The sequence below is a fragment of the Semicossyphus pulcher genome, unplaced genomic scaffold, assembly GCF_022749685.1.
Source record: "Semicossyphus pulcher isolate SPU_LCO1_2020_fin unplaced genomic scaffold, fSemPul1.0.p SCAF_30, whole genome shotgun sequence".
Classification (NCBI taxonomy): domain Eukaryota; kingdom Metazoa; phylum Chordata; class Actinopteri; order Labriformes; family Labridae; genus Semicossyphus; species Semicossyphus pulcher.
In genome coordinates this window covers 2,108,302-2,115,000 of record NW_027211705.1, presented here as the reverse complement: position 1 = coordinate 2,115,000, position 6,699 = coordinate 2,108,302, and positions in this window count along the sequence as shown.

Genomic DNA, 6,699 nt, shown 5'->3' with positions numbered 1-6,699 from the left:
AATGAACATTAACTGTTCTAGTCTCTGTAACAGGATATGATGGTCTATCGTAAGGGTGTCAAACTCATATTATGTAGTGGGCTGGATTTGTTCCGATGAGACCTCAAAGGGGCCGGACTATACTACTACAGAAATATATCGGCTACTGCAGTTTTATTATTTGAAATCATTCAATAAGAGCCAACAGATACTTGTAGAAATCAGTGAGCATTTCATGTTGTTGCATAAACAACAAAACATTTAATAAAGCAACACGCAATCCTTGCAACATATTAACAAAGATTAATTTCAAATGTGAATGTCTTTATCATTCACCAATGACACATTTGAAAGAATAGGTTAATAATAATAGCACATAATAATACTGTACAACAGGGAAGTGTAACATCAAGTGGCATAGTAAACTTTTTCCTATACACTACTCTGAACAACAATACATTTAGTGTTTAAATCTCATTGTGATTAATTAATTATTCATTTCAAATATTGCTGATTAAGGCTACAAAACAGCCACCTGTTGTCCAGAAAGTCCGACCTGATATCGGGGTTAAACCAGCTGCTCTGGGATCAGGGCCTGTGGAATCCAGTGTGTAGTGAGGAGAGAGAGAGAGAGAGAGAGAGAGAGAGGGAGAGAGAGAGAGAGAGAGAGAGAGAGAGAGAGAGAGAGATTTTACCAGTCAGGTTTGTGGTCGGCAGTATATGTGAAACTGACACTGAGGAAAAGGATCACTCACATTTTCACTTGCTGGTCGGCACCTGAAACTTTTTCACTTCCACCAGCCTGTCGACATCAGGAACTAGTTTCTGAGCGGTGGCGATTTTCATTATGTCCCTCAGATGTCCGTGCGCCAGCCGACTGCGCAGTTTGGACTTCATCCCTCACGTTAATACCTGCTCGCATACATATGTTGTCCCGAACATTCAGACTACCTTTGATGCAAATGCTGTCCGTTATAAAGTAATGTCAAACAATCAGATGTAGATTCGTACTTTAACGGTGCGCTACACTGCAGTTTGATCAGCTGCATTCGGAGCTCCTCTCTCACGTGCGTAATCCCTCTCCAGCTGAGTGAAGACAGTTAATCAACTTTTAAACTCGGCTATGAGCCCCAACAGTGTGTTCCTGTACGTGTCCATACTTACGTAATCCACAGGTACAGATTTTAGACAGGAGAGGTGGGCTGGGTTGTGCTGGGACAGCTGTGTCTGCCACATATCATTTGTAAAGCACGAGCGCTGTCGGAGTAGTTTGTGACGAGTTTGTTGCGGCCCTGCATGTTAACATTCATCACATTCAGATGTTCTGTAATGTCCACTGAAAAAGCAAGACCTGTAGCCCTGTCTGGCTTATCTTACTCTGCCACCTGCTTTCCTCTCTGTGCCATGAACTGAGCGATCTCTGTGGTAATTGAAAGAAGCGTCTGAGCACCGCTCCTCGGCTCAACCAGCGGACCTCAGTGTGAGGGCAGCTCATGCCTAATATCGTGATCAGATGAACGATCATCAAATTCTCTATATATACATATATAAAAATATAAATATATATATTTTATTTTATTTTATTTATTTATTTTTTCTTCCCCTTCCCCAAAATGTCTCGCGGGCCTGATGAGACCTCCTGGCGGGCCGCATCTGGACCGCGGGCCGTATCTTTGACACCCCTGGTCTATCGTGTCGAAAGCGGCACTAAGATCTAACAGGACGAGTACAGAGAGAAGTCCTCTGTCTGAAGCAGGAAGTAGATCATTTGAAACTCTCAGTGCTGTCTCAGTGCTGTGGTGGACTCTAAATCCTGACTGAAAGTCCTCAAATAAACTGTTGTTATGAAGAAAGTCACATAATTGATTAGCGACTGCTTTCTCAAGGATCTTTGAGATAAAAGGAAGGTTAGATATAGGTCTATAGTTAGCTAAGGTGCCTGAATCTAGGGTACAACATGACAGAAAGGATCCCTACAGAGATAGACCTTTTTGTTACAGAGGAAGATGATTGTTTTAACCACACACAGACGTTACATCGCTCTCTGCACACACACCAGACTCCATTCAGAAAAACACTGATTTTACTTCATAGGACACAGGTTGAGCGATGTAACGTCTGTGTGTGGTTAAAACAATCATCTTCTTCTGTAACAAAAAGGTCTATCTCTGTAGGGATCCTTTCTGTCATGTTGTCACACACTTAGAATAACAATCTGAGATTCAGCTGCAGCCTGAATCAACTGTGGTGAAAAGGATCCTCAGAATCTGGTATTTTACTGTCGTTCGTCTCTATGGAGACACCTGCTGGTCAAACATGGGTACTACATTTGTCTGAGGGTCAAAGACCTGAGTCAGGACGTTTGAGGCCTTCACAAGTCAAGAACTGAACCGAAGTACAAGTTCAAGGTACTCATGTATGATGCTAAAGTACCCCTCAGAGGTAGATGTGGGACTTTTTACAACACTACTTGTAGCAACTTTACAGACCAGCATACGTTGCTGCTGCAGTAATAACCCTAACCCTAACCACTGAACACTTTACTGCACTGTGAGTACTACTACTGTTCCCTTAAAGAATGAGTGCACACTGAAGCGTCCCCTCTCAGCCGCAGACTGATCTTCAAAATGACATTTCTACCAAATGTATAAAAATTGGCATTTCAGGGGTTGAAAATTGTTCAACATGGCAATCTGCTGTTTTAAATCAGCCCTGAACTTTACAAGGTCAAAGCAGACATGAAGTCAACCTGTCGGGACTTTCTACGTCTGTATGTACTGTTCATTCAGTGTACTTTATTGGGAACGCAGACATCTTTTTAAATAAGATGGAATTTGCCTCAACAAGTCAGGAGTAAAACTGTTCACCTCACTGCTAACTGTTAACCTAGTTTACTCCTTGCGTCACCCATCAGTCCTCAATGCCAAGGACAAGAGACAAGAGGAATCGGCACTGAAGGAAGACATAACATTTCACAGCGGAAGACTCGAGGAAGAATCCCGTCTGCCCCCGCCTGAGGAGATTTCTGGACTGGAGAGACGTCAGAGCCGAGAGGAGGGGACTCCCTGTTTCCACTGACAGGCTCAGATTGTTATTCTAAGTGTGTGACAACATGACAGAAAGGATCCCTACAGAGATAGACCTTTTTGTTACAGAGGAAGATGATTGTTTTTTAACCACACACAGACGTTACATCGCTCTCTGCAGACACACCAGACTGCATTCAGAAAAACACTGATTTAAGCTCACAGGACACAGCAGCTGCTGGTCGCCTGCTGCCTCGGTTACTTAGTTTGATGCTGTGTTACACTGATATTCTGTCGTATAATAAATGTCACATGAATCATAAAAAGAAAATGTTCCTTGTTATTCAAAAGTAATCAGATTAAAGCTGTCGGCTTGGATCACATCTTGAGAAAGCGTTGTTCAAAAGAGAAATGGGATTAGATCAGGTGATCGTTTTGCTCTGGATCAAACCTCCAGTTTGTGTTCAGACTGTGAAAACTGTGATCCAAACATCAGGAGGATCCTGATCCAGCAGAGGGAGGACTCAGGCTGACTTCAGGAGATGAATGTGATCAAACATTTTACAGTGTAGTTTAGACCAGGGGCTCCCAAACTTTTCCATGCCAAGGCCCCCCAAACAGCATTAGCTTCTGGCTGGGGACCCCCAAACCCACAGACGATGCTACAAAATATGTAAAGAAACAACTTTTAGAATGTATTTTCTTACTGTTATTCACTCTTCAATAATAGCAGATACGTCCTGGGCCAATCCGTCGGCTCACGGTGTTATCAGAGAGTGGGACAGCGTCGATTTTTTTGGCAGCATCCTCACCAAGCAATTCTCGGACAATGTCTTTGGTAGCTGGTAGAATCAAATCCTCTCCAATTGTGTGAGGCATTTTTCTGTATTGCTGTAAAGCCATACTTAATGTATGCTGCCTCATATTTTCGGATTTTAGTTGGCCATGAGTTCTTAGGTTTTTTTGCAGCAGAGTCCTCCATGGCAGGGCTGTTGGTCTGCTCCTTCGGTCTATTTGTTGTCAAAAACCTGTCCATTTTGCGCTAGCTAGCTACACGCAAGCTTGAGGAGCAGAGCAGCTTGATAACAACCACCAGGTCTACACAGATTATGACGTCGTCATGCCGTCGTCATGCCGTCGTCATGCCGTCGTCATGCCAAATTTGCAGCTGAATTTGATTTTTTTTTTGTCTTATCTTCCCTCCAATTTTCTGAGCCCCCCCCTTGCGCCCCCTGGCGGCCCCCACTTTTAAAACCACTGGCTTAGACTGTGGACATTTATTAGTGTATCTCTACAGTGACCGAGGAGATAAAGTAGACATTAGGGTTCTAAAAAATAAAGTATTTTATCTTCATAAAAGAAAGAATCCACCAAACAGCATCAACATCAAACATTAGATGTTTCATTTAAAGCAGCTGTGGGGAACGCTCATTGTGCTGATTGTGGCGCCCCCTGTGGACAAAGTATGTACTGTGTAGTCTCATTTAGAGCTCTGCTAATCTGGAAAGGTCTGGATCTGGATCAGGTCCAGTCCAGGTTTACTTTGAGAAACCAGGACAGCTGGATTATCTGACCCTGGAGGGGAGAAAGTGTGATTTGTAAACCTGGATGGTTCTGACCCAGATGAGCTGTTTGGAGCCTCTGGGCCCCGAGCTGCAGGTCGAACACAAACCACCGAGTCACTCAGACAGTTTGACTTTCTGTCAGCGCTGCTGCTGCTGGATTATCGGTATGTGTCTCTCTTCATGTCTGATGTTTAATCCTGAAGTTTTTACATGTTTCTTTTTTTCTCCTCCTCCTCCTCCTCCTCGTCCTCCTCCACCTCCTTCTCTTCCTCTTTCTTCTCCTTCTCCTCCCCCTCCTTCTCCTCCCCTCCACCTCCTTCTTCTCCTTCTCCTCCTCCTCCACCTCCTTCTCCTCCTCTTTCTTCTCCTTCTCCTCCACCTCCTTCCTCTCCTCCTCCTCCACCTCCTTTTCTTTCTCCTCCTCTTTCTTCTCCTCCTCCACCTCCTTCCTCTCCTCCTCCTTCTTCTCCTCTTCTCCTCCTCCTCCACCTCTTTCTTCTCCTTCTCCTCCTCCACCTCCTTCCTCTCCTCCTCCTTCTCCTCCTCCTTCCTCTCCTCCTCCTCCTCCACCTCCTTCCTCTCCTCTTCTTCTTCTCCTCCTCCTCCTCCACCTCCTTCCTCTCCTCTTCTTCTCCTCCTCCTCCACCTCCTTCTCCTCCTCCTCCACCTCCTTCCTCTCCTCTTCTTCTTCTCCTCCTCCTCCTCCACCTCCTTCTCCTCCTCCTTCCTCTCCTCTTCTTCTTCTCTTGTTTTGCAGCTGTTGAAACCAGCTCGTTGTGGTATGTCTGTGACCACATCCCTCCTTGTGACTGGTGTGAATCTATTTCTGTGTGCAGTAAACACCTCCTGCGTCAGTGCGACCCACAGTGACTGTCACATGCTCCCTTTAATGTCATTATTTAACAATCACCTGCTCTGAGCTCTGGCTGTGCTTTGTTCATGAACAGATGAACGTTTAACGTCTGCAGGAGGTTTACATGTTGGTGTTTCGTGGCTCATCATCAGAGGAATGACATCATCCGGCTCTGATTCGCGGAATGAAGATGATGATAAATACAGGAACCTCCTGACGTCACTAAAGAGGGCAGTCACATGATGCAGGAAGCCGCTCACCGTCTGTTCGTCGCACTAACACTGTGCTCTTTTACTCTTGATCTTTGGTTACGATTGTTCCACTTTGTTTGAACATGAAGGAAGAAAAGACAATCAATCATCTGTTGGGTGTTCGTAGTTCGATTATCTACTTTATTATCTCACCAGCAGGCTTTATGTAAGCCAGCCAGCTCGACGCACCTGTTCTCACCTGTTCTCTCCTGGACTCACCTGTTCTCACCTGTTCTCTCCTGGACTCACCTGTTGTCACTTGTCCTCACCTGTTCTCACTTGTTCTCACTTGTTCTCACCTGTTCTCACCTGTTCTCACCTGTTCTCTCCTGGACTCACCTGTTCTCTCCTGGACTCACCCGGACTCACCTGTTCTCACCTGTTCTCTCCTGGACTCACCCGGACTCACCTGTTCTCACCCGGACTCACCTGTTCTCTCCTGGACTCACCCGGACTCACCTGTTCTCACCCGGACTCACCTGTTCTCTCCTGGACTCACCCAGACTCACCTGTTCTCACTTGTTCTCACTTGTTCTCCCCTGTTCTCACCTGTTCTCACCTGTTCTCCCCTGGACTCACCTGTTCTCACCTGTTCTCACCTGTTCTCACCTGTTCTCACCTGTTCTCTCCTGGACTCACCTGTTCTCTCCTGGACTCACCCGGACTCACCTGTTCTCACCTGTTCTCTCCTGGACTCACCCGGACTCACCTGTTCTCACCCGGACTCACCTGTTCTCACCTGTTCTCACCTGGACTCACCCGGACTCACCTGTTCTCACTTGTTCTCACCTGGACTCACCAGGACTCACCTGTTCTCACTTGTTCTCATCTGTTCTCACCTGTTCTCACCTGGACTCACCTGTTCTCACCTGTTCTCACTTGTTCTCACCTGTTCTCACCTGTTCTCACCTGTTCTCACCCGGACTCACCCGGACTCACCCGTTCTCACCTGTTCTCACCTGGACTCACCTGTTCTCACCTGTTCTCACCTGTTCTCACCTGGACTCACCTGTTCTCCCCTGGAC